Here is a 14,043-nt window from a genome sequence, read left to right on the forward strand (position 1 = left end):
CATACATACTCTACCCCCCTCTGGTTTTGAACCTGTGACCTCTTAGGAGGAAACACATGCTCTTAACCATTAGGCCCACTCAAGCTGTCCGAATTGTCCACACCCCACAGAAGGAGTTTGATTGAAGAGCAAAAGCTACCATGAAATGGTGGTGCCATTCAAATTCAAGACATTGTCTATGACAATTTTGTTCAGATGACTAATTTTTGTTGGAATTTGATCATTGTTTTTTCATAAAATCTAATTGTGGAGGTGTTTAAATAATTTTTTTTTGTTTTTTTAATAATAAATTCAACATCATCAAAATCTCTAGGTTACAACTGTAAAATTTTAGTTGCCATAGGTTTTGGGGTTTTGGGTGGACTGAATGTATTTTTACTTTATTGTAACACTTCTACATCAAAATCAATATTTTACAAAATAAAAAAATTCTTTATTGGAGTAAAAAAGTTACCATCAGCCCAAAATGATCGCCTCGTTACGCAACACGCCTTTTGAAGGGCTTGTACGGCCCGCCTGAAAGCAATGTGAAATTGTATTGAAAATAGGGGGCACAAATTCTTTAACGAAAAAATAGTATTGTATTTATGCGCTTCAGTACAGAAAATAGGGGGGGCACAAATTCTTTAACAAAAAATAGTATTGTATTGATGCACCTCAGTAAGGAGCCCCGGATAATCGAACCCCATCGATGTGAAGAAGAAGAATAAGGCGCCCCAAAACTGTCTATAACAGAGTAAGTAGTAGTTGTCATTGCTGTTCCACATACTGCTTCAATACCCATTTCACTGCATGTCTTAAATTTACCAATTTGTATACATTCCAACTATGTATGTTTTACTCCTTTCGAACTCCATTGCTCCGCTATTACGAATGTTATCCGAGCTTTGCTATTTATTTGGATTTGGAAGTTCCTGTTTGGAATGTTCTCTGGAATCCCATCCGTTGCAGATATTTAGTTTAGAGGTTTGCCCCTGTTTGGAAAATTATATTTGTCTCCAAGGCCAGAGCCAGAGAAAAGCATTTGCAATGCATAGTAAGCATGCTTATTTTCATTGAATTTATGTTGGAAGGATGCAACTCGCAGCTTTTCTTGAAAACCAACTAAAACCTATACGCAATTTCAATTCATTTCGGTCGTGTGTATACAATAAAAAATCACCTGGCCTGATTCTATAGAATTTTAATTCATTCACATCTGGAATCATTCCATTAAATACAATGTGGTTCATTTGGTTTCTTCCATTACATTTCAAATTAGGTTGGCTCCCGGCTCTGTATGTGCAATTTAAAAATCAGCTACGCTTATTGGATACAATTTTAATTCACATGGGATCTGTCTATACAGTGTGAAATAATTTTGATTTACTGTATACAATTTCAATTCATGTGGATTATCTCATTTACAAACAATGCCCGTTTGTTAGCTTTGGTTTTTAGTAGATTATTGGAGTCAAAATTGATCAGTCGAAGAGATAGAAGGTGCATTGTTTTCTCCTATTACAGAAGTATCCGGAGACCTGCACGTCTACCCCTTCCAGATTAAAATAAATTGTCCAGACTCCAAGCTATTCTCAAAAGATCACAAATTACGACCTTGGCAGAATCCTTTTACTTCTTATCTATCCTCCAGCTTGTTCTTATTTTATGTTTGCTGTAATTCATATTAGTTTGTTAGACAGGTTAATTTACTCCTAATGTACTAGTGACTGAAAGTTATTATTCTGCATTTACCATATCTCTTACCTGTTCCAAAATTCTTATCTCAAGACCAGATCTTTTTTCTTCCATGATTTGTCAATGACTTCATGGGCGGAGCAACTATCCTTTGCCCTTGTTGCATTCCTGTTCTTCTCCAAGGCTGAACTTTCTTGTTTATTTACTTCTGGATATTTGCTCAACTCAGATGATCTTCATCTTCCATCTTTACAATATCTAAAAGTACTTGGATTTTGTTCTCCCGTTTATCAAAGGGATTAGATTCACCTGGGTCATTTTTACCTGGGTTTTTATATTCCTTCCCATAAGTGAACACAGGTCTTCTGCTGCATATTTCCCCCTGGCATTCTTCTCCTACTGGATCTCATGCCTTCCATGTGGCAGTAAGGCTATCACCCTCCCAAACGGTTTTCTCCTTTTCTGTCTTACTTCTTCAAGACTGTCTCCTGTCTTGGTTTTCTCTCCAAGGAAATTTCACTCCTTCGGCTAATTTCTTTTGAGCAGATTACTGCCATATGCCTATATTTATGACAGGTTCTGCATCTGAATACCACATTTTTCAAGATCCAAATTTGGTTTCAGTTTACTGACACAAATCTATTATCATTACTTTTGGTCTATTTGTACATTAGCTTGGGCACAGGTACCCTTGATTTTCTCCGTTGGACTCTCACAGATTGGGATGTGCTTTCCAATAGGGTTGCTAAAGCCTGATACAAACTTTCTTGACTTAAAAAAGTAGGGGTGAATTTGGCAGCTCCACCCATATTAAGTAGGCAATGTCACGAAAGTGGCAGAATAAAAAACTGGCAAATCATGGCTCTACGTAAACAGCCCCCTTCTAAAACCGGTGTCTGTAAGCTGAATCTCCAAATTCAACAAAGAACCCTCTAGAGCACCGGTGCACCAAATGTTTCATCGACAAAAACTCATACCAAAGCTTTCTAATTGAGTCTAGCAGTGGGCCCTGGCCCAGGCCACAAGCTGTTGAATCGAAAGATCAGAGCAAAGTCTATCACTAAGTAACATGACTAATAAAATGGATTAGATTGCAGTTCACATTGGATGTTTGTATAATAAATTGAGAAATCAATCCTGTGTTGAATATTCAAGTGAAATGTTATGTTTTCTTCATTGCATTTTTTGATTGTGTGCTTATAGGTCAGGATTATGTTGTTTTTAGTTGGCTTCAAATTTGATTTTTCATTTTATAAGGTCGATTCCTCAGCATAATAAAGAGAAGAACATCTGGATTTATAGGACCTATCAATAAAGAGAAATGATTCCCTAGATAGCTGCTTCATATAGTGAAATTAAGTTTGTTTATCTAGATACAACTTGAACTAGTTTCCAAGAGGGGGTCTATCTTTAAGTGGAAGGCGTACTGCCCCACTCTTGTTAGATTCAAATGATGCTTCCGAGGATGGAGCTAATGGCTAAGTCTGCCACTAAATCAAGCTAGTCTGCCAGTCCTTCCAATGGCTTCCTAGTTTTAGGTGTTCATATATTCTCTTTGGTTCTTATCCCAACCCAAATAGACAAGAAGAGAATAAATAAGTGCTATACATGCGAAAAAGAATAGATTAATTTTCCTACTTTTTATATTGGTAAGTGACATACATAGCCAAAAGGATTAGGATACTTGTACTGTACTATTGGTGTCGGACAAATACCTTCCAGGGTTGTCAAATCCTTTTTATTGGTTTAAAGGATTTGTTCTTGTCAGATATGCACTAGAAAGTTGTAAACTGTTGGTGTTCCACATTGCATGTAATACATGGTGTCATTCGATGTTGCATTTCATTCAGTTTGGTTGAGACATTTAGAATCATTGAAACAGCCATTTGATGCCCTAGCTATCCATGAGACTTTAAGACTAGCTATCCATGAGACTTTAAGACATGGCATGATGTTACTTGTTTCAATAACAATAGTGAATTGATTCTGCATGGTGTTGTTGAAGTTTGTATTCAAGAAGGATCTAGTTTAAAGATTGCTTGAATGTTTTGGTTGGTTTCTTTGCTCAACAACAATTTGTGGCACACTTTTGACATGCATTTTACATTATATCTAATATGTTATAAATGACATGCTCACATTGCATGTCAACAGTAACCGAGATCTTATGCTCCAAGAATGTATCACTAAATAGGCAGGGATCTCCATAATTAATAAGGTCCATGGTTAAGTATAGGTTATGGAAAATACACATCACCTGAATTGCAAAACAGGTACTTTTCAGCTGCCATGATTTGCTTAGCAATACTAGGTTGCTTAGTGTTTGTAGCGAGGGAGGCTAGATTTTGAAAAAAGAACTCATGTAAGGTATGGAATTCACTTCGAACAAGGATTGGCTTATGACTCATAACTGAAATCTTTGGATCATTCTTGTTTGTCGATATTCTCATTTATTATGTTCTATGGCATAATAAGTTTTGAGTTTTGAATGGTGTAAACAGAACTGGAGGAGCTGGAATTTTCATCAAAATAACTGTTGACACTAGATGATTGCTCTACAATTGTCATTAGAGTCCTAGTGGTTTATTACAAACTTCTAACTTCATAAATTTTCCGAAGCTTCTAACTTCATAAGTTGTACAGGAAATAATTGTCTTTTATAATAGTTTATTTTTATGGCTAATATGACAAACAACAAAAGCATATTGTTTGTTTGCTTAACAAGTATAATATAAATTGAAATATATCTTATGCCATTTTTCTGGTGTAGCGAATTTTGCAGGTTTTAAAGATAATTTGGAAAGAATAAAAAGTGGCAAGGTTGTGCCAAGGTTTGGATTGGTTTAGTGTGTCGATCATCTTGATTCCCTTGGAGCAATTGGTATGCATATAGTAGATTTTTTTTTTTCTCTTTCTCTGCATTGTTTTCAATAAAATTGAATGAAAAAATCTCTTCTTTACTTCTAATACTTTGAGTGCCTACTCGTTACAATTAAAAACCTTGGTTAGCTTATTTGTTTTTCACTATTTCTATAAACTTTCTTTGAGATTGTTATGGTGTCCATACTCTTTTAGGGTATTTTATCTGTGCTGTGCTATGTCAAACAATATTCCCCTCTTTCAAGAATTTTTCAAATATTCTCTTCTTAGATTTTTTTCCCTTGGAAATCTTAATCTCCTTATTAGACTGAGAACCTTTTCCATCTTTATGATCAAGATCCTTTGTTTTCCGCTTGCCTTTCTTGTTATCATCCTTCACTATAAGCGTATACAGTGTGGAAGGCTTAAGAACCCCAATATGTATGAGCTTATTGTGCTCATGTATTATGGACTCAATGAAATCATCCCAAAATGGCATTGTCCAATTCTTACCCATGGAGAATTTAGCAGCATGAATTGAAAAGACAAAGATAAAATATTGACGACCTAGTTTAGAAAGTACAAAAGGATAAGTTGTTCCTCCTCCCTATCAATTCCACAATTTTTGGCCTATGTCACCATAGTCTTGAACTTGGAGAAGTCTTGTAGGGTCTCAAAATGGTTGGGATCTAGAGAAATCAACTCATTCTGCAGCTGATATGTCCTCTGATGTCCTCTCAACTCGTCTTGCTTGCCAAACAATCCCTCCAGTTTTATCCAAACTTCCTTAGGTGTTGAGCATAACTGAAATGAAAGAGTAGATAAAGTGAAATAGACAAACAAATTACTCCATAGGCTTCATTCATCCTATTGAAGTATTTGATTTCTCATTGGCTGATGTAAGCTCAATTTCAGTACCCATTGGAATCCTATAGAGTCCCTTACTGCGCAGCAATAGAAGGATCTTTGGCTTCCAGTCAAAGTAAATGAAAGGAATGAGAATGACAGTGAGCTAGTCCATTCTTTGTTGGTTGTTCTAACTTGTAAAATATGCAATAAAATATCAATAATTTTCACAAACTCAGTTATTCTCTGATACCATGCTGGATTTAAGCACAATCATAGGATCTAAATTTGAAAAAATACTCGACTAGCTACATGCAAAACAAGAAAGAAGAGAGAATAAAACTATCAAGAAATTGACTAATAAACCAAGGAGAGAATTTGAATTACTCATAAAGTCTGATGATATATTATTGTTTGACATGAATACAGTATATAGACTCTCCAAGAGGAATAGCCAATTCGAATTAGGTTGGGGTTCCATGTGCATGCACTTAGTATAACTCAAAAGCACTTTTCCTAGTTGGCAAACAAGTCAAAATTAGACTAGGAGACCCAAAATTAGCAAAATATCCTAAAATGGAGTGAATTGGAAGTAAATTAGAATCAATTAGAACTAATTAATAACACTCACATGCAAAAACTTTCCAGTTAAATTCATTTAAACCCCAAAATAGGAGCAAAAGTAAACTAACAAAGGGAGGAGAACTGCTAAAAATTAGGAAGTGTGTACTCACTCTAGTAAGGTCCCATGCGTGAGGTAGTACAAATTAATGGAATGGAATTATCCATGTTATCCTCCAACCAGTATCCAGTCAGCACCACATGTCATCCTAGGTGGCACCCCTACTAAAATTGGATCTGCTAAAATTGAAAACCCTAAAAACAGAAAATTTGCCAAATGATAGGGAATGGCTAGTAATGCATGAAAAGTGGTCATATTTGCCCCTAATAATGTATGAAGAGAATCTGTTGATGGCTAGAGCGTAGGTTCTGATGAGGTCCTAATGAACTAATGAGTGCAATGTACCCCAACAAGACTTTCATCCAAACATCTCAATTCCTTGTGTTGTATCCAACGATAAAATCATATGGGAGCATCAAGGTGGGTGGTCTTAGAGCAATGTAAATACATTGTATTGTAACAACGATAAACTATACTTCTAGCACTACCTTGTGTAACGGGCTGTACAATAACAATTTTGTGAACTATACTTTGAGCACAACCTTGTGTGATGGGTGCTTCTTATGGTTTACCATTGCTGTTGCTATATGACAATGCTTTGGTTGGGGCCTATTATGACACTTTTGTAAATTGCAACTTTACTGAATTTCATGACTGCAACCATGTAAATTGTCTTATTGTAATTGGTGTTCGATACTCTTGAAACACTATTAATTGTCTATGTCATGACATCACTTGGCTTCAGTGGGCGCTACATGTGGCATCATTTTGTCAAGTGATTATGTACTTCCTTATCCACTTCGTTGTATCTTAGTACATAAAAATAGTATTGCTGGAAAACACAAGTTGCACATGGCTAATGTCATAAGAATCATTATGTATGAACTTAGTGTTAGAACACAACAACTAAACCAAGTAAAATTGTAATTAGTCTCTTTTATGGGAATAATAGCAAATTTATGACTTATATTAGGTCCCTAATAGTGATACATGTTTCCTCAAAACACCCAAAACTTAGCCATATCATGCACCATTTGGGGTTTCATTTTTAAAATTTAGCCACACGAAGACCATAAAATTCATCTCCTTTGTGGTTACTAACTTTTGACATTGAAGTTGATAACAAAAGACGTAGGAACCTCTGAAATCAGATTCGTTCTTTTTTGGCCACGTGTCCGAATCTTGCGAATCGGATTTGATTCACCCTAAATCGTGTCCAAATTTCGTGACACGTCGTGTCCGAATGGGACATGATCGAATCTGGATCGTGTCCCGTTCAGACACAACGTGTCACGAAATCCGGACACGAATCCGGCAAATTGGGACCCACGGGCCATTAAAAGGGTGAAATTGCTCATTTTTTTATCATTTTGTGTCATTCCTTTTGCAAGAAGTGAGCTGTGGGTTTGCTGTTAGAAGTTTGGAGCAAGGAGCCAAGGGTTTGGAGCGTTTTCAAGGAGATTCAAGCAATAGGTAAGTGCATTTCCTCTCTATTTTTTTGCATTTGTATTACAACAGTTTGTATATGCATTTCTTTTACAAATTTGTGCATGTTTTGTTTATTTTTTTACAGTATTCATGGCTCAATCAAGGGCAGCAGGTAGGGGGCAAAGGAAGGGGAAGAATGTCCCCATTGGAGATGCCCCTCCTCCCCCAATATCATCAGAGTTTGCTGCAAGTAATGTTGAGGGAAGACTTCCTCCTAAAGGTAACATTGAGAAATATCCCTTGTGGAAATATGTCACAAGAGAGGATGGGCCAAGCAGCAAGGGGAAGGGAGGAGGCAATGTGAATTGGAGATGCAACTTTTGCCACAATACTTTCACAAGCACATATTTTCGTGTGAAAGGCCATTTGTTGGTTTTACCAGGTTGTGGAGTTGGAGCTTGTACACAAGTTTCTTTACAAAAGAGGAAATAAATGGAAAAAGAGTTCACTGTTGGTATGGCAAATGTGGCTGCAAAATAAAAAAAAACCAAGAATGATGACCCCTTTCCATTTTTGAGGAAAGACACCACCAACTTTCCATTTGAGAGTTCTATTGGGGGACAAGCAACAAAAAGAAAGGCGATTTCACTTGGTCCAATGGACAAGATTTTTCAAAAAGAGAAACAGGAAGAGCTTGATCTCACCATTGCCTTTTTTTTCTATAAAAACTTCATATCCTTTAATGTTGCACGTTCACCTCTATTTATTGAGATGTGCTGAGCTCTAACTCACGAGTCACGGGTGTCCATCATGGTATGTGCCTCCTGGTTCAGAGAAGCTTAGAACCACATTGTTGATGAAGGCAAAAAAAGAGGTGCAAAAAATACTTGAGCCTATTAAAACATCATGGCCAACATCTGGGGTTAGCATTGTTTCTGATGGATGGACAGATCCAGCACGACACCCACTTATCAACTTCATGGTGTCTTCCTTGAATGGTCCAGTTTTCTTAAAAGCAGTGGATACACTTGGAGAATACAAGGATGCACAATTTATGGGTGAGTTGTTTATTAAAGTTATTGAAGATGTAGGTGTTGATTCTTGTGTGCAAATCATTATAGATGATGCACCTGTTTGCAACGCTGCTGGCATGATTGTGGAAGCTAAATATCCACAAGTGTTTTGGACACCTTGCATTGTCCATTCATTGAAATTAGCACTGAAATCCATTGCTTCTGATGTGCTTTGGATTGGTAACATTATTGAGGATGCACGACATATCCGTAACTTTGTGCAAAATCATACAAATGCCCTCACTATCTACAAGGAGTACAACAATCTATCATTGTTGAAGATTTCTGATACACGGTTTGCCCCTTCATTCATCATGTTGAAGAGGTTGAGGGAGGTCAAGACCGCTCTTGGGGCCATGGTTATTTATGAGTTTTGGTCTTTTTGGAGAAAGACAGATCAACCAACCTCTAAAGGAATGAAGGACACAGTGCTAGATGATGTTTGGTGGGAGAGGGTAGATCTAATTATTCTGATCATGGACCCTATCATTTCTTTGCTTCGATTTGCAGATATAGACAAACCCATCCTAAGAGGTTTATGAGGGATGGGATTCCATGATTGAGTCTGTGAGGAGCATTATTCTACAGAGTGAGTACCCTGAGTATGAGACATCACCAGAGGCCTTTTGTGGTACTATACAGGATATTCTTGTCAGCAGATGAGACAAGAATTGCGCACCTTTACATTGTTTGGCTCACTGATTGAACCCAAAATACTACATCCACGAGTGGTTGAATGGTGGACCTTATTGTAGATTCCCTCCTCACATGGATGGTGAAATCTCACAGGGGAGGAAAGATGCATTCAGGTGGGTTTTTCAGGATAGAGCATTGCTTGATGAGGTGGAGGATGCCTTTGCAGAGTTTTCCACTGGCACTGGTCGATTTGCAGGATATGATGTGATTAGAGACAGGGGGCTAAGAAGCCCTATTCTTGGTGGGAAAATCATGGGGCAACAAGCCCTCCTCTTTAGTAGTTAGCCATGAGGCTCCTCTCTCAAGTGACTTCATCCTCTTGTTGCGAGAGGAATTGGAGCACATATGGGAATTTGTATAGTGTTAAGAAGAGCAGGCTTGAGCAGTCCAGGGCAGAGACAATGGTGTATGTGCACACCAACCTTCGTTTTATTTACAGGCAGAGGGAAGAGTGGTTGAAGGGAAAGACAAAGATGTGGGATGTCTTTTCTGATGATATGGGTCTAGACAACAATGTTGAATTGGCATTGGCCAACATGGATCTCAATGATCCAGTGCTAGAACCTGTTAGATTTGATGACGGTGATACTGTAGAGGGGTCATCCTCCACACTAGCAGATGCAGAGGCAACTATGGATACAAGGGAGGAGGAGGATGTAGAGGAGAGCAGTGGTGACCATGATGATGAGTACAATGATGTTGATTCTGATGATGACTATGAGGATTGATGACTCATGAGTCATGGGCTACGTACTGCCTTGAGGCTTGTATACTTGTAGTTGTTTTGTATTTTCTATTTCTATTTGCCATTGGTATTGCACTACCTATGTAACACATTTTGATTTTGATGACTTAATGAGAATACTACAACTGTCAGTGTCTTTCTCTTACTATCTTGTCTTTCTCCTATTGGATCATTGATGAATTGAATTTGTATTATGATTTATCATTTATGAATTTAGAATTTATGATTCATTGATTTATCATTTATGTGAAATGTATTTGAATTTTGTATGTACTATGCATGCTACAATGTTACTAACTTACTTTGTCAACAATAAAACTTACATCTAGATGAAGATCTATGTTTGAAATCAATGAATTTGTATCATTAATGAGAATTTGTGTAAGAAATATCTAATTTTTAATATATATATATATATTTAATAAAATAATATATAACGTATCCTAACGTGTCTTGTTCCGGGGGGTCAACGTGTTCGAATCCGACACTCGAATCCCCGTATCCTACAAATCCCGAATCCCCGTGTCAGGTTACTTAAGTAGGAACCTATATATTATTATAAAGAACTAGGGAGTAGAGGGAGTCCATACGAAAATTTTGTCTATGCCTAGTAAAGTGTTCCAATGGGTTGAGCTGCCTCTTGTGTTTCAAGATGCAAGAGTTATGACTGGTGAACACTGAGTGCTCTTATACAATTTCAATATCTAAGAATGAAAAACAAATATGAACCCCGTTTAAGAGTAGTAGCACTGTATTCATTTTAAGGTGCAAATTAACTTTTAGTAAATCAGGGAACTAGGTTCTATGGATGGGTCTTATCAATCATTTAGTAAAATTTTTGTTGTAGGCAACTAATGCTTCCCCTATTTGTAATTTGACACTAACATGATGTTGGCATAATTTCATAGTTGAAGTATAAATGGTCATAAGTTTCTCACACATTTTTCAAGGTACAGAGTCACTTGATTCAAATCTAATATGAAACCCCATGCCTGAAGTATCAAATAAGGAATAAAAATTGCTATCTACGATCTCTAAAATCTTATAATATTTTCGTGGCACAATCATGTTATCCCTTTGCATTTGAACTTTGAAGGCTTCATCAAGATTGCATTTTGTGATTGCGGACTAGGCTTAGGTAGAAAGATTGGAGGAGGATGGATGCCCCCTTTTGTCTTGGCTTGTATGATAAAGTTAGGTTTTGTTTATCTTGCTTTTCTTTCTCTTGAAATGTGTTTTTCTCTTCAACTTTGCAATCTTTTCAAATATCTAATTTTCATGTTTTTGGTTGACAAAATAACTATCTCTTTCTTTGGTTGATTTCTATGTGAGTTTGGCTTTTTCCTCCTAACTTTTTGGAAGCCAATTTGAGACAACTTTTGGCTTTGGTGGAGTGACAATGTTGGTTAGCACCAAGCTTCTCTCTTCTTGTGATCGCTTGATCATCACATGGGAAGTTGCAACTAAAAGTTCGGTTTCAAAGCAAACTTTGCATTTGTAGGTGTTAATCCAAAATCTATTTACAATTATAATATCCAATGCTCAAGATCACCATCTTTGGCAACCTTTTACTTAGATCCCCTCCCACACATAATTGGATACTCATTTTGTCTTCAACAAATGAATGGGTAGATTTGAAGGTCTTGCCCGTACTAGAGTGGTAGTATAGGTGTCTTTCGAGATTGAATTATGGAAATTAGGGCTTCAAAGAGTCCCGCTAGAATCAAGGCCATTCTAAGATGTTCTTATCTTCAATGTTTTATCCATTTTATTAGAGCCTTTGAAGGCTTCCCAGTCCCATTAAATTTGCAAATCAATGCATTCTCCTTGGGATCCTCCAAGGATTCTAGAACTCCGTTTGAATATATGCTTAAAACTTGGACCTTCTTTGATTCATCTTCCCTAAAGGCTAAAAGTACTTTTGCAAGACACATTTTTAGACCACTTTCAAAGGTGAGAAGGGCCTTTACTATGATTGTCCACATCTTTAAATGATCTTGGATGTGTTGAGAAATTTACAAAGCCTCCAACATGGGGCTCAATAGGACCCCTTCTTGTGCCATGCACCATATCGATTGCTACAAGAAAAATGCTGGTTGTTGATGAGATTTTTTTTGATAAATGCTTCTTATATCCTAATGTGACAAGCATGCACCTTTTAGATATAAGAAAATTATTTGTCTAAGCAAAGGCAAATTACAACATTCAACTACTCAAGCTTTTGTTGGCCAAGTAGCCATGAATGAGGGGTATCTATTTTCGCCAAAGTTATCCATTGCCCAACTCCAACTGTTTTCACTTGCATTGCAACAAATACGAGGATGAGCACAAGTAGGAGCATATCATTGGAGAGGCTTCAACCTTGTGGGGGCAATATTAAAACTCCACTTTCATTGACTTGACGATCCATTGTTGTCTTTGATGAGAATTTTAAAGTGGACTTTGAAATCTTTGCACTAGAAGGTTTGGGGCTTGTGTTATTCATTGCACGCCACTTTAAACAACCATTTGTGGAGAGCCCAATTTAGGAGCTTGTGAACATGAATCCTCCATTGGCTGTGCATTTGTAGATGTCTTCACCTTGTTTATTAGGAAATATGAAAGCACTCCTTTGTCTTGAGTGGGTTTTTTTCTTCTTTCTTAGCTGTTGATGGGGCCTTTGTCAATGTCAAAGAGGTTTGCCTATGGGTTGTTAGAAACACTTGCCAGATGGGAGAAGCCAAAAGATCTCAAACAAAATGATTGGCTTTTAGTTTGAAATGATAAGATGAAATTCTAGTGCCATGGATTAGTAGTTGAAGAAACTTTGGATTGGGAGAAACCTTTGCCTCTTGCTGCAACCCATTGCCAATCCCATTTTTTGCCTTATACATTAATAACCATGTTCACAAAATTGTCCACACTAATTTCTTTACAAAGTATTTTGGTGTACTTGGGATTTTAATGTGAGGCTAATTCCTTGGCTTCCATGGTTTTCAATTGCCCAACCTACTAGGCTTATAACACCCTATGTTGTAGTAATTTCCTATTGTGCTATCAACTTTTGCATTTTCGAGCAATCGTCTGTAAGATGGCCATACTATTAAAGTCTGTCATTTATTTGTTTCGTGTGTTTATGGATTACTTTGATATTTTCTACATTCCATCTAAATAATTTGTAGAGTCTACTGTTTTTGATATTTGCATAATATTTCAACCTCATTGTGAAGATTATCCAATAGTGCTTGAACTTCAAAATGTATTCCTAAAAGATTGTCAAGATTACTTTTAACCAAGTGAATTATAGTTGAATTAACATGTGGATTGTAGCTAGCTTCTAAAATACATTATTGAATGGCTACATTAAAATTAGTTAAACTAAAGATGCCATTGTAAGAACTATTGGTTAAATAAGAGATCCGTCTTACCCCATATGTCTCTCTAGGGAACTTTAATGTTGTATGCTATGAAGAAACATGATATCTTTTCATTGTTATAAACTAATTGAGATAAATATCAATGGCGGAAATCCATCGTTGTCGATAGGTGATTTATTTGACTGGAGCTCAAGCATATATTAGGATTGATTTAAGTTTAGATATTGCTAAATTTGGATAGGGTCGGGTATCACCTTGGACTCATTTATTTCTTAATGGATTGGTAATGGGCCCTATAGTGTACATTTAAGGCACAACGCTCAGAGTAGGGGTTGTCTCTCCGATCCCTACCCACTCCATTTAGACTCTCTCCTAGCTAATTCAAGGGGGCAGCCCCTAAAATCGATGATGAGGGGAACTTGGAACAAGTAGTCCTATGAGAATAAGGGCAAGGCAATTACTTCTTTCAGTAACTTGAATTAAGGATTATTTAACAAGTGTGATTATGAGATGATCAATGTATATGTTCACAAGATGAATCTCAATTAGATCAATAAGACAATAGTCAGATAAACAAATAAAGACCAGTGCCTTGATAACAATGATCAATAAAGATGTAACACTTCCAAGAGATAATATTTCAAGTTACATGACAAGTAATGCTGCAAGACAAATGTTAGT

At 36.8% G+C, this 14,043-nt stretch overlaps 1 protein-coding gene across 2 annotated transcripts in view; it reads left to right on the forward strand.

Annotated features, from left to right (window-relative positions):
• Positions 1-554: 554 nt before the first annotated feature.
• The window catches only part of LOC149250203 (transcription initiation factor TFIID subunit 11-like), a 93,665-nt gene continuing 80,176 nt past the window's right edge, over positions 555-14,043 (forward strand). The window contains exons 1-2 of one of the 2 annotated variants that reach the window (XM_089458954.1): positions 555-736; positions 4,448-4,558. The gene's annotated coding sequence lies outside the window, so the exon portion shown is untranslated. The remainder of the gene's footprint in view (positions 737-4,447; positions 4,559-14,043) is intronic. The other variant, XM_089458953.1, reaches the window with a different exon arrangement.

The sequence above is a fragment of the Pinus tabuliformis genome, chromosome 7, assembly GCF_031772625.1.
Source record: "Pinus tabuliformis cultivar Carrire ecotype Pingquan chromosome 7, CPIR1, whole genome shotgun sequence".
In the NCBI taxonomy this organism is placed as follows: domain Eukaryota; kingdom Viridiplantae; phylum Streptophyta; class Pinopsida; order Pinales; family Pinaceae; genus Pinus; species Pinus tabuliformis.